The sequence below is a fragment of the Astatotilapia calliptera genome, chromosome 23, assembly GCF_900246225.1.
Source record: "Astatotilapia calliptera chromosome 23, fAstCal1.2, whole genome shotgun sequence".
Taxonomy (NCBI): domain Eukaryota; kingdom Metazoa; phylum Chordata; class Actinopteri; order Cichliformes; family Cichlidae; genus Astatotilapia; species Astatotilapia calliptera.
This window is the reverse complement of record NC_039323.1, coordinates 40,984,407-40,998,556: the sequence shown is the minus strand read 5'-3', so window position 1 is coordinate 40,998,556 and position 14,150 is coordinate 40,984,407. Positions and strand designations below refer to the sequence as shown.

The 14,150-nt window shown below is 44.1% G+C and overlaps 2 non-coding genes across 2 annotated transcripts; one reads left to right on the top strand and one right to left on the bottom strand.

The window, feature by feature from the left end:
- Positions 1 to 13,302: 13,302 nt before the first annotated feature.
- On the bottom strand, positions 13,303 to 13,421 carry LOC113017032 (5S ribosomal RNA). The gene has a single exon (XR_003271364.1). It is a non-coding gene; the product is annotated as a 5S ribosomal RNA (ribosomal RNA).
- A 360-nt stretch (positions 13,422 to 13,781) lies between these two features.
- On the top strand, positions 13,782 to 13,900 carry LOC113017049 (5S ribosomal RNA). The gene has a single exon (XR_003271380.1). It is a non-coding gene; the product is annotated as a 5S ribosomal RNA (ribosomal RNA).
- The last annotated feature ends 250 nt before the right edge of the window (positions 13,901 to 14,150 follow it).

Sequence of the window (14,150 nt, the reverse complement as noted above, 5' to 3'; positions counted from 1 at the left end):
GGGACTAACATGCACACTTTACTTTACGTGGCACCAGGACGCTCTAGGCCGTAGGTCGATGATCCCTTTTGTAATCGTATCACCAGACCTGCGACCATATGTTCTGGACACTCTGGTAAAGAGAGGGGCTGAGCTGTCAACTAATCACCACCTGGTGGTGAGTTGGGTCAGGTGGCGGGGGAGGACGCTGGACAGACCTGGTGCACCTAAACGCGTAGTGAGGGTGTGCTGGGAACGTCTAGCAGAGGCCCCAGTCCGCGAGATCTTCAACGCACACCTCCGGCAGAGCTTCAACAGCATTCTGAGGGAGACTGGGGACATTGAGTCCGAATGGACCATGTTCAGCATCTCCATTGCCGAAGCTGCTGCATTGAGCTGCGGCCGCAAGGTGGTTGGTGCCTGCCGTGGTGGTAATCCCTGAACCAAATGGTGGACACCAGAGGTGAAGGGAGCCACCAGGCTGAAGAAGGAGTCCTATCGGGCTTTGTTAGCCTGTGGGACTCCGGAGGCAGCCGACAGGTATCGACAGGCCAAGCGGAATGCGGCTCGGGCAGTGGCTGAAGCAAAAACTCGGGTGTGGGAGGAGTTCGGAGAGGCCATGGAAAAAGACTTTCGGACCGCCTCGAAGAGATTCTGGCAAACCGTCAGGCGCCTCAGGAGGGGAAAGCGGTGCTCTACCTGCACTGTGTATAGTGCTGGCGGAGCGCTGCTGACGTCGACTGAGAAAATTGTCAGGCGGTGGAAGGAATACTTCGATGACCTCCGTAATCCCACTGACACGTCTTCCGAGGAGGAAGGAGAGTCTGGGGATGAGGGGAATGACCCACCAATTTCCAGGGGCGAGTTCACTGAGGCAGTTAAACAACTCCTTGGTGGCAGAGCCCCTGGTGTTGATGAGGTCCGCCCCGAGTTCCTGAAGGCTCTGGACGTTGTAGGGCTGTCCTGGTTGACACGCCTGTGCAATGTTGCGTGTAGATCAGGGGCAGTACCTGTGGACTGGCAGACCGGGGTGGTGGTCCCCATCTTTAAGGAGGAGGACCGGAGGGTGTGTTCCAACTACAGGGGGAAAAAAAAAAAAAAAAAAAAAAAAAAAAATCACTCCTCAGCCTCCCTGGGAAAGTCTATGCCAGGGTGCTGGAAAGGAGAGTCCGTCCACTAGTTGAACCTCGGATACAGGAGGAACAATGCGGTTTTCGTCCTGGTTGTGGAACACTGGACCAGCTCTTTATCCTCTCAAGGATACTTGAGGGTGCATGGGAGTTTGCCCAACCAGTCTACATGTGTTTTGTGGACTTGGAGAAGGCATTCGACCGTGTCCCTCGGGGTGTCCTGTGGGAGGTGTTGCAGGAGTTTGGGATGTCTGGCCCATTGCTACGGGCCATTCGATCCCTATACAACCGTTGCAAGAGCTTGGTTCACGTTGCCGGCAATAAGTCGGACTCGTTCCTGGTGGGTGATGGGCTCCGCCAGGGCTGCCCTTTGTCACCAATTCTGTTCATAATTTTTATGGACAGGATTTCTAGGCACAGCCAAGTGGCGGAGGGCTTTCGCTTTGGTGGCCTCAGAATCTCATCTGATTTTTGCGGATGATGTGGTTCTGTTGGCTTCATCGGGTGAGGGCCTCCAGCTTGCACTGGAACAGTTCGCAGCCGAGTGTGACGCAGCGGGAATGAGGATCAGCACCTCCAAATCTGAGGCCATGGTTCTCAGCTGGAAAAGGGTGGAGTGCCCACTCCGGGTCGGGGATGAGTTCCTGCCCCAAGTGGAGGAACTCAAGTATCTTGGGGTCTTGTTCGCGAGTGATGGGAGAAGGGAGCCGGAGATCGACAGATGGATTGGGGCTGCAGCTGCAGTAATGCAGACGCTGCACCGGTCCGTCGTGGTGAAGAGGGAGCTTAGTGTAAAAGCTAAGCTCTCAATTTACTGGTCGATCTACGTCCCTACCCTCACCTATGGCCACGAGCTGTGGGTAGTGACCGAAAGAACGAGATCACGGATACAAGCGGCAGAAATGAGCTTCCTCCGAAGGGTGGCTGGCCTCTCCCTTAGAGATAGGGTGAGAAGTTCGGCCATCCGGGAGGGGCTCAGAGTAGAGCAGCTGCTGCTCCACATCGAAAGGAGCCAGCTGAGGTGGTTCGGGCATCTGACAAGGATGCCTCCTGGGTGAGGTGTTCCAGGCATGTCCCACCGGGAGGAGGCCCCGGGGCAGACCCAGGACACGCTGGAGAGATTATATCTCGGCTGGCCTGGGAACGCCTTGGTGTTCCCCCGGATAAGCTGGAGGAGGTGGCTGGGGAGAGGGAGGTCTGGGCCTCTTTGCTTAGGCTGCTGCCCCCGCGACCCGGCCTCGGACAAAGCGGATGAAGATGGATGGATGTTTGTGTTTCATTTTGTGTAAAAGTGTTATGGAAATAATTTCTTATTTCTTAGGTGTTTTCCACCACTGCTGCCACGCTGATGGCGTATGTGGCCAAACGGAAGAAGACAGTCTATATTCTTAGCAGCATGCACAGCGTGGTTCAGACTGATAACACCACAAAAGAGGAAGCCAAACACTGTCACCCTTTACAACACCACAAAGTGTGGCGTGGATGTGATGGACCAGATGGTGCGGGATTACACTGTCCGCAGAGGAACACAGCACTGGCCAGTTGCCGTGTTCTATAACATGATTGACATGGCAGCACTGAATGCACATGTGCTGTATCAAGTATGCACCGGGACGAAGGAAAGACGGGTGGACTTCCTGGTGGAGCTTGCAAGAGAGTTGGCTAACTCTCATATGGCTGGGAAGAAGGCAAGAAAAGAACAGTTGCTTCAGACAACCCTTTTGTTTTGTTTTTTTTGTACTGTTTTTATCAATGAATCTCAGCAACAAAGGAAATACACCCATGTGTGTTGATTTCTCCCTAAGATGGCAAACTGAAACACAAGTTTCCTTGTGGCTCAGCATGGCCCCACCTTATTTACATAACAAAATCAGCAGTTCACAGGTGATTAAGGATATTCGCTAAAAGGCTGGAAGGCGGGGGGTTTTTTTTGGTAGAAAAGCCAAATGGCCGCTCTCTGATGTTAAAGTATTTCCACATTTTCCCCTTTAAGGTGAGGTTTTTTTTTTTTGTTTTTTTTAATGTTTATTATAAAATTCCTTTCCTAAATCTGTTTGGAGTTTTTCCAGGCACCTAACCCATGCATACTTCGAAAACACATCTATGCATGTCAATAAATACCTAACATTATCATTATCCATAGAATATTCACACATGTCAACCAAATCAGCTTGAAACTGTTTGTCAATCCCGTTAACCAAAACTCCATTTCTGGGGAAATGTATCCTTGCAGGTTTATGAAGAGCCTGTTGCCTCACTGACAGCAATATCGAGTTTCTTTACACTTCCTAAACCCCCTGGGTGTGCAGGGTTGTGATATATTTTTCTCAGCGTGTATTCCATAATCACTTTGACCAAACACAAATGACAAAAAGTGTTAACATACGTTTTTAAATTTAATTTTGTGTAGTGCACAGTAAGGTTTTTATAACACATGTACATTAAATCTCGTCTCCCAGACCAGTAGTTTCCAATCATGTGGAGCAGCGCTGATTTAACACCGCGGGTGTGATGATTGGTATTTAGCAGGTATCCGACATTCTCATCAATGGTGCATACAATGTGCGGCACTGATCTCAGGTCACACAGAAGACACTCTGCAGTGCTGTTGATTTGTGCTTCAGCCTCACTGATGCTGTATGAGCACACAAACAGACTGATGGCTGGGATGAATCGGGGCGTCCGGAGCTTTTCCATCACCTCATAGTAAGTCTTGAAGAAAAAACACAGGCAATTCAAACAAGCAACTGTGCTGTAACTGGCTGGGGTGACCGGATTGGCATCCATAACATATCTCCTGCACATACTCATTCAGTGCCTCCCCCCACAAAAGGTGCCAGTTATATTCCTCTGAAAGTATTGACATGTTTTACTTCAATAAGAAGTTCACAAGTTGGTCTCGGTGCCAGTGTCATTTTGTAAATGGCTAAAGACTACTGATCTGGGCAAGATGCTTACTTTGGTTCTCTGAAAGCATAATCTAGCGTGGTGATGCAGAGCGGTTTTCCTCCAAAATCAGTTTCAAGCTGACTTATCATATCAACACGTTTAAATATCTGTTGACTGCTATTGATTGATTATCACTAAGGCTTTTGAATCAGTTTTGTTTTTCAAGACCCGGCCATAGCAGGTTTTTTTTTTTTTTTTTTTTTTTTAAATTTAAATTTGTTTTGTTTTAACTTTCTGGTTTGAATCAGTTTTCAAAACTTTATTTTTTTTGTAGCTATAATTATTTTTCAGCTTAAACATGCTCCAGTTCAGTGCAAGGCAGTTGTATCAGAGCGAGGCGTGGCCAGATTTATGTCCTTTTGATGAGGGGCTGCAGCGGCCTTTGAAAATCTTTTCAGGTACAACAACATCTGATTCAGACCTGATCAGAACTGATTAATTCAACATTCAAGTTCATTTTATTCATTCGTTCATCGGGGAAACACCACCGCTTACTCCCCCTGTGTGGCCGTGAGCTCAGCCACCATTTAGGCCAGTGCCTCCCCTGGCTGGCCCAGTCAGTCCAGTTCACCATTATCTTTTTATAATTATTTGAACATGGAAAATGAGGGAGAGGATATCAGCCAGCCAAATTATGATTCACTTTAAGCAATAAACTTTGCTCTAGCTGCGATAAACTCAAATAGCTCTGATGAGTCTGAAAATGCACTCAAAAACAGTGAGCATCCTGCTATGCAGAATTGTGATGACACTCTGGAATACCCAAATTTAGCCCTAGCCCAATTAGCTAGGGCGAGCTTCAAAAGTAAAATTAGGATTAAATTGAAGGTCTGCCTGATTCTTTTGAAGAGAAGTCTTTTTGCCGTTGCCACCTTCGAGTTGGATTATAGCAGGTTAAATTGGTACAGTGGGTTATGCTTCTTAACTGAATTACATTGCTGTACTGAAAACCCCATGGTAGCTTTGTGTAAAACTGATAAATGTTCCCTTTTATTTTCCGAGCAATGTACAGTTGTGATCAGAAATTTATACACAAGAATCGCCGTCTTGTGGTGGAGGGTTTGTGTGTCTCTGAAGCTGTGTTGTCAGGGGGCTTTTGCCCCTGTTAGCATCTCCAATGGCAAAAAAATGTCTAGTCTCTCATCCAAGACCAGGCAGTGATTCAGAAGCAAGATTGTGGGGTGAGACAAACATACAGGAAAAGACTTGCAGGAGCTTTTAAGCTTAAGACCTCATGAATCATGCCACAAATCTTATTTCTTTCCATGCCGAAGTTGACACCTTTGTCCCATTTCTTTTTTCAGCACAAGTGAGCGCAGATTTGAACTGATGTTGAGTCTACCATTTTAGTTAGTTCTCAAAGAAGAGTCTCCCACTAGGTCTCCTAGTGACTGTGTGTCAGCCATGGCAGAGCTCAGAGACCTGATAACAGAATGGCAGCACAGCATGTTTCAGTACTGGGACTGGATTTACTGAAAGATTATTTAAACATGCCTTAAAATGCAATAAGTTCTGCATGAGAACCCAGAATATTGTGGCACATGGTGGTTAACAGAAGGCAAGCCCTTTAATGAGCTGAGGAAAAACTAACGGGGGGGGCACAAGCTCAAACAGTAGTAAAACGCATGTGCTTGGCAGAGCAGCTACCAGGGACCCTACTAACACTGGGGAACTAAACAGGTTGCTCTGACAAAGTGTGAATGAGACTGAGACAATATATACAGAGGAGGGTGATTAGAGGAAGTGGAGACACATGGGGAAAAACACACAGCTGAACTGAATCCAACTAATGAGAAGAGGAAGCAAACCTCAAGACAACAAATCAGGAATACAATATCCCAAATAAAACAGAAAAAGTAAATGCGGACAGAAGGACTATATGAATCAATAAACTATACACAGACCAAAGGTCAACAAACTGAGACAAAGGCTGAATAAACACAGAGAAGAGACAAAAATTGATTGGACAGGTGAAAAGACTTGAAACTATTAAATAAACATTTTAAGAACTATGCATGTGCATGTTCACGTGAAAATAGACAAGCTCCTTTCAATTACTAATCAAGTTCATTTTACGCATCATTTGACTCCTTGCAAATGATATGTTCTTGTTTAACATCACTTGTTCTAAATCCTATGTATTTGCAAACAACAAATGATGGCACTGAGGGAGTGGTTAAGGTGTGCTTGATTGGCTTTTATCAATCAACTTATTTCAGTTGTAGGAATCTAAAAGAAATTAAAATTTGATGAATTTTCAGCCCTTTCAAAACCATTTTATTTCATATGTTACACAGACTGAGATTTAATGATCTTCTAGCATTGACATTTTCTTTAATTCTCCCCACAATACAGTTCAATTCAATTCAATTCAATTTTATTTATATAGCGCCAAATCACAACATAAGTCGCCTCAAGGCGCTTCATAGATACAGAGAAAAACCCAACAATCATATGACCCCCTATGAGCAAGCACTTTGGCAACAGTGGGAAGTAAAAACTCCCTTTTAACAGGAAGAAACCTCCGGCAGAACCAGGCTCAGGGAGGGGCGGGGCCATCTGCTGTGATTGGTTGGGGTGAGAGAAGGAAGACAGGATAAAAGACATGCTGTGGAAGAGAGACAGAGATTAATAACAGATATGATTCAATGCAGAGAGGTCTGTTAACACATAGTGAGCGAGAAAGGTGACTGGAAAGGAAAAACTCAATGCATCATGGGAATCCCCCGGCAGCCTACGTCTATTGCAGCATAACTAAGGGAGGATTCAGGGTCACCTGGTCCAGCCCTAACTATATGCTTTAGCAAAAAGGAAAGTTTGAATCTTAAAAGTAGAGATAGTGTCTGTCTCCTGAATCCAAGCTGGTTCCACAGAAGAGGGGCCTGAAAACTGAAGGCTCTGCCTCCCATTCTACTTTTAAATACTCTAGGAACAACAAGTAGGCCTGCAGAGCGAGAGCGAAGTGCTCTAATAGGGTGATATGGTACTACAAGGTCATTAAGATAAGATGGGGCCTGATTATTTAAGACCTTGTATGTGAGGAGCAGGATTTTGAATTCAATTCTGGATTTAACAGGAAGCCAATGAAGGGAAGCCAAAACAGGAGAAATATGCTCTCTCTTTCTAGTCCCTGTCAGGACTCTTGCTGCAGCATTTTGGATTAGCTGAAGGCTTTTCAGGGAGTTTTTTTGGACATCCTGATAATAATGAATTACAGTCGTCCAGCCTGGAAGTAATAAATGCATGAACTAGTTTTTCAGCGTCACTCTGAGACAGGATATTTCTAACTTTAGAGATGTTGCACAAATGGAAGAAAGCAGTCTTACATATTTGTTTAATATGTGCGTTGAAGGACGTGTCCTGGTCAAAAATGACTCCAAGGTTCCTCACAGCGTTACTGGAGGCCAAGGTAATGCCATCCAGAGTAAGAATCTGCTTAGATACCATATTTCTAAGCTTTTCAGGGCCGAGTACAATAACCTCAGTTTGATCTGAATTAAGAAGCAGAAAGTTAGCGGCCATCCAGGTCTTTATGTCTTTAAGACATTCCTGCAGTTTAACTCATTGGTGTGTGTTATCTGGCTTCATGGACAGATGGAGCTGGGTGTCATCAGCATAGCAGTGTAAATGTATGCTATGTCTTCTAATGATACTGCCTAAGGGAAGCATGTATAATGTAAACAGAATTGGTCCTAGCACTGAACCCTGTGGAACTCCATGATTAACCTCAGTGTGTGAAGAGGACTCTCCATTTACATGCACAAACTGGAGTCTATTAGATAGATATGATACAAACCACTGCAGTGCAGTACCTGTAATACCTACAGCATGTTCTAATCGCTGTAATAGGATATTATGGTCAACAGTATTGAACGCTGCACTAAGGTCTAGCAGGACAAGCACAGAGATGAGTCCACTGTCAGAGGCCATAAGAAGATCATACAGGAATCCCATGCATTGGCCTACAATGGCAAAATGGTGGAATCTGCTGGAATACAGTAAAAATGTCAAATGTCACTACTTTTCTTAAAAATGAAATGCTGACATGCTGACTTTTGGAGTGATGAGCCTACTCCTGAAGACCTTCTATGACTCTGTGTTACCGTGTGGTCTGCTGGGGTGTCAACATCTCTGCCGGGGGCAGGAAGAGACTGAACAGGCTGATCAGAAGGGCCAGCTCTGTTCTAGGATGCCCTCTGGACCCAGTGGAGGTGGTGAGTGACAGGAGAATGGTGGCTAAGCTTTCATCCCTGTTGGACAACATCTCCCACCCCACGCAGGAGACTCTGACAGCACTGAGCAGCTCCTTCAGTGGCAGGCTGTGGCACCCACGGTGTGGGACGGAGAGATTTCGCAGGTCTTTCCTCCCCACTGCTGTCAGACTCCACAACAAAGACTCCAACTGATCAAACATACACAAACCCACACATGTGCAATAAGACTAAGTGCAATACTCTTTTCTGACAAAGTTGTATTTTTACTCTGTTGTGTATATAGAATTTGCATTCTATTTTTATCCTGTTGTATATTTTATTCTATTTAATTCTACTGTATATAGTATTTTATTTTATTCTATTCTGTACAGTTGTGTACAGTATATTATTCGTATTGTATTCTAATTTTTGCTGTATAACTTTTGCACTGTCCACTTCCTGCTGTGACAAAACAAATTTCCCACTTGTGGGACTAATAAAGGTTATCTTATCGTATCTTATTACAGAATGTATGGTTTTATACTGCAATTGAAGAGAGATTAAAAAATACGGTTTCAGTGGAATTGGAAAAAGGCATTTTTGTCCACAAAGGTGTCGAGAGGGAGCATCTGGCATATGTAAATAATAATAATGCGGTCGAATCAGTTTTGTTGCTGATCTTTGATGTCCAATACTCTAATGACCACGAATGTTGCATCCCCAAACTATTTATTATATGGAAAATATTTAGTTTATATATTTACAACTTTTATTAGATAAAGTCTTTTTAGTAGACTGTTTTCTATCAGTCTAACGCTGAACTTTAGTAGCAAATGTCAGTAATAAAACCACTTATTCATTACAGAACAGTATTTTAGTGACAAAGAGCACAGTATCTATTAAGACGATTGTTATTTCAGCGAAATATTTGTTGTTTAAAGACTTCACTGACAGAAATGTCTGTCAAAACAGGCTAATGTCTTGATAAATCGAGCAGATATTTGAAATTTACACAGCAACATTCTCGCCTGAAAATATCTTAAAAGTTTATTTTGTGACCCAGAAAGAATAATATTAAAACTAAATAGCTGCCATTGTTGAAAGCTGGAATTGGCTGGGCCACGGTATGAATTCTGGGATAGGTTGGGCCACGACGGATACACCCGACCCATCTTTCAAATCCGCGGAAATGAATAACGAATTTGTCCGCCGCATTTGGAGAAGCCTTCGAATTGGGACAGCCTCCATTGGCTGGCTGTGACATAATTGGCCTTCCAATGTGGCCTCCAAAGGATAATGTGTATTATCTGTAACATATCAGGCTGATGAAACCGTAACTGATGAACGGTGTTACAGTTGCAGAGAACAGTATAAGTCTGTTGTGGTAAATGTTGTTACAGCATGTATAAATAACCCGTGTTTGTGGTAGACTGTTGCTTATGGCCATACCACCCTGAACATGTCTGTTCTCAGAAGCTAAGCAGGCTTGGCCAGTACTTGGATAGGAGACTGCCTGGGAATATATTGCTGTAAGCTTTTTCACTTCTGACTGCCTTGCTAAACAATTTAACAAATTATCAAATTAATTCCCATAAACCTGTTTACAACTCCCTACCAACCTAAACATGACTGAACACATCACATAGGGTTGAGCCTCGTTATTACTTTGATGAGAGTACCAGGTGCTGTAAGTTTTTTCACTTCCCTGTACAAACTGCAGAGGGCGCTGATGACACAGGGAAGAATGCATTTATATATGAAGGCAAAATGTGTTTTTTTTTTTTTTTTAAATCCAGAAACCAATATTATGAACAAAAATAAATCAATTAAGTAAACTGGTTAATTATGAATATAAATAGGGACTGAGCTCAAAAAATGATCTGAGGCAGCAGGAGTTCAGCTGCCCTGCTACTCCTAGTCTTCACTCCATTGACAAAATGATAAATCAGTCTTCCTATAGTGTGTGTGTGTGTGTGTGTGTGTGTGTGTGTGTGTGTGTGTGTGTGTGTGTGTGTGTGTGAGTAGTAGAGAGAGATATCGACAGAGAGAGAGTGAGTGAGTGTGAGAATGGCTGTGTGTTTGTTACAAACGCACTTGATAATGAGGGTAAGAAGCTGCAGCAATGCCCCCAAGAAGCCTGGAGGCAGACAGAGATGGAAGCAGGACAACTGTGCCATCCACAGTCCACAAGAGTATCAAAGGTCCAAGGCCACACATCCTGGTGACATCTGCGCATCCATCCCAGCAGGAGAAGGAGCGAGGCCCTAGATGGAGTACCCACGGAATCCCAGAGGACCAGAGGCAACAGGTAGTCAACCCTGCTAGGGAGTCGACAGAGGCCTAGAGCCCCATGGTACAAGTCGAGAACAGGCACCCAGGAGCCCCCCTTACAAGGAGGAGGTCCAGACCACCCTGAGCCACCAAGGGAGCGGGCCAATGACAACATCAGGTAGGGGGCAGTAGTGTCCAGCTGTTTTTGAGCTGCTTTTAAGCATGTTTCTAGCAACCGTATGTTTGTTTTGATTAGTGGCCCAGATTTATGGCGCTGCGCTCCCACAATACATTGTGCCATTACGTCAATCCCAAAGTCCTAAGCCAACACACACACACACACACACACACACACACACCATTTTTTCACTCACTGTGACCCACCCACTAGTGACACACAGGAAGACAAGCAGAAAACCAGGATGAATCCATCTCACCACAAACCACCTATAGACCCCTTCCCACGCACGTTGTGAAATAGGGGCATAGAAAGATGCCCTCCCCAACTCAGTGTTAGGGTGCTATGTTGGGTTGGTCCATTGTGAGTGTACTGGATGAGTATGACTGTGTGAAAATGATTATATACAACTTTTAAAACTTAAAAATCAAGTAGATAATAATGGATAAGCAATAGGGAGACAAGAGAAGCTAGTTTACAATCTAACACAGAAACTGACCTTCAGCGACAGAAAACGTTTATGTCAGTGTTACTCTAAATCCTCATCTTTGACTTATTAACACAAAAGGCAACATTTACTTTAAAAACGTTCTTCTTTCATTGTGGAATATGTTCTGAGAATATTCAGCTGGATTTGATTCACACAGCTGAGGTAAAATAAATTAATATAATATAATATAAATCTAATAATATAATATAAATAGCATAAAAACATATTGCTGAGTTACAGTTTAAATTATTTCTCACCCAGAGGTGTGCTCTCTGTGAGATACTCAAGGATTAACAATGATGTGTTTACCAGAGAATTCTTGATAACCACAACTTAACACCTTATGAGTGCTGCAGAGTGCTGATGCACCTCGTTCCAAAGCTGTGAACAATGGAAACTGTTCTGAGAGCAGAAGAAATCCTTGTATTATTGCAATAATTCTAGATGTTATCACTCTACATAAAAGTGTTATTAAATGTGTTATGTAACACTTTGTTTCTGAACTTGTACATGTCTACCATTTGATACTTCTGACCAAATGGTAAGTAATTAATTTTAAATGTCAGAATTGTTTAAACACTTTGCAGTATTGATTCGACCATGAGCTCCACTCTATAGCAAATTATTCTAGTGTCAAATGTGAAGCCATCTGGCAGACACCCAAAGCTTGTTTAAAACAGTTCACACAAGAGGACAATGATCCCAAACACAGCAGCAAATCTATTACAGAATGGCTGCAAGAAAAGTGTTTCAATAGCCCAGTCAGTCCACACCTCAACCTGACTGAAACGCTGTGATGAGACCTTAAGAGAGCTGTGCATAAACCAGTGCTCACAAACTTCAAGGAACTGACCAAAGTGGTAAAGAAAACTGGAGGAAAAATCCTCTATAACAATGTGAGAGACTGATAGTCACATAGAAAACATTCACTTCATGTTTTTGTTGCTACCGACATAGCAAAATTGGTATGGCCCCGATCCCGCCCACACAATGTGCTTACACATGGCCCACATACTGCAAAGAATGACGGCCCTATGGTGGCCCCGATCAGGTTTGCCAGAGGTAATCCAAACATGCGCCAGCACAAGGCCAGTTGCAGACACACTGGTGGTCCCGAGCTCTTCCTCCTGAGCTACAGCCACCCACTGGCACAAATGAGTAAACCACCACACCACCCTGAACACGCCCGATCTCGTCTGATCTCGGAAGCCAAGCTGGGTCGGGCCTGGTCAGTACTTGGATGGGAATACCAGGTGCCGTGAGCTTTTGCACTTCAACACACAAATGACAGTTTAAATGTTGAAACGGATGTGAGGCACTCTTTAAGCTCATTTTCCAATAGGATGGTTAGTGAGTCTTGCGCAAAGAGCTCTTCCGCTCATGTAGTAATGTCAAATTCTTCAAGCGTTACATCAATATCACTGTACATGCACAGAGCACCTGTAGATGTTTTTGTGCAAAGACTCACAATTGTTTATGACGTGAATATTGCAGCATTAAGTATGCATTATAACTGTGTTGTCATGTGCAGCTATTAAAAAAAGTAGAAACTAATCAATATCCTTCACTCTAAATTGTTTTTTAAATCCCAATAAATGGGTTACAGTATCTACATGACCCCCGTTGTCGAGGAAGCCTCTCACTTATGGCCATACCAGCCTGTTCTCATCTGATCTCTGAAGCTGAGCAGGGGCGGTCCTGCATAGTCGCGTCACCTTCACCTTGCTCCGTGTTAGAAACTCCATGATATCGTGTTCCCTGCTCAGGGTAGCACACTGATGCGCATTTATTCAGTACTCTTCGGGACCGCAGTCGGCAGCCAATAAGAGTTCAAACTGGTTGCACATGGGTGTCAGGCTGACACTGCGCCCGCTGCACACTACAAGGTTAACAAGTTCCTCTGGACTGAGGCCAGACGGACTAGCCACAGAGATTTTGTACATTTACAGAATAAATAAGTTTGTGTATTTCCTAAATATTTTGTTGTTGTTGTTTTTTTTGTTTTGCACAAAAGCGAAATGCAATGAGGAGCGTTGTCATGAAGCTTTTCCTGAAGCTGCCTCCACTGAGTGAGCAGCGGCGCCCTCTGCAGTTTGTGTGTGGAAGTGCAAAAGCTTACAGCACCTGGTATTCCCAGGCGGTCTCCCATCCAAGTACTGACCAGGCCCGACCCTGCTTAGCTTCCGAGATCAGACGAGATCGGGCGTGTTCAGGGTGGTATGGCCGTAAGCGAGAGAAGCCGGCTATAAAAGACCTTTTATACTTGGCAAATGTCACGCACTTTAAAATATAGTATTGTGCTAAGCTTCACATGTTACAGGGAAAACATGCAAACCTTTTTTGCGAACTGCAGCTTCAACGCTGAGCTGCAAAAATGCTTTTCCCGCGGTAACGTCACCATAATAACACATGTTCGTTTCTCACAGCACAGTGTTAAAGTGACACAGAGCACACAGTGTGTTAGGACCATTTGGAAGTGCAACATTTTTGTGCTTTGGACAATTCAACTTATATACAGGACATTAAAAAAACGTAAGCATGACTGTGTCATCACAGCATGTATAAAGAGGCTGTTTGTGAAGCAGTCTCTCGCTTACGGCCACGCCACCCTGAACACGCCCGATCTCGTCTGATCTCGGAAGCCAAGCTGGGTCGGGCCTGGTCAGTACTTGGATGGGAGACCGCCTGGGAATACCAGGTGCCGTAAGCTTTTGCACTTCAACACACAAATGACAGTTTAAATGTTGAAACGGATGTGAGGCACTCTCTAAGCTCATTTTCCAATAGGATGGTTAGTGAGTCTTGCGCAAAGAGCTCTTCCGCTCATGTAGTAATGTCAAATTCTTCAAGCGTTACATCAATATCTCTCTACATGCACAGAGCACCTGTAGATGTTTTTGTGCAAAGACTCACAATTGTTTATGACGTGAATATTACAGCATTAAGTATGCATTATAACT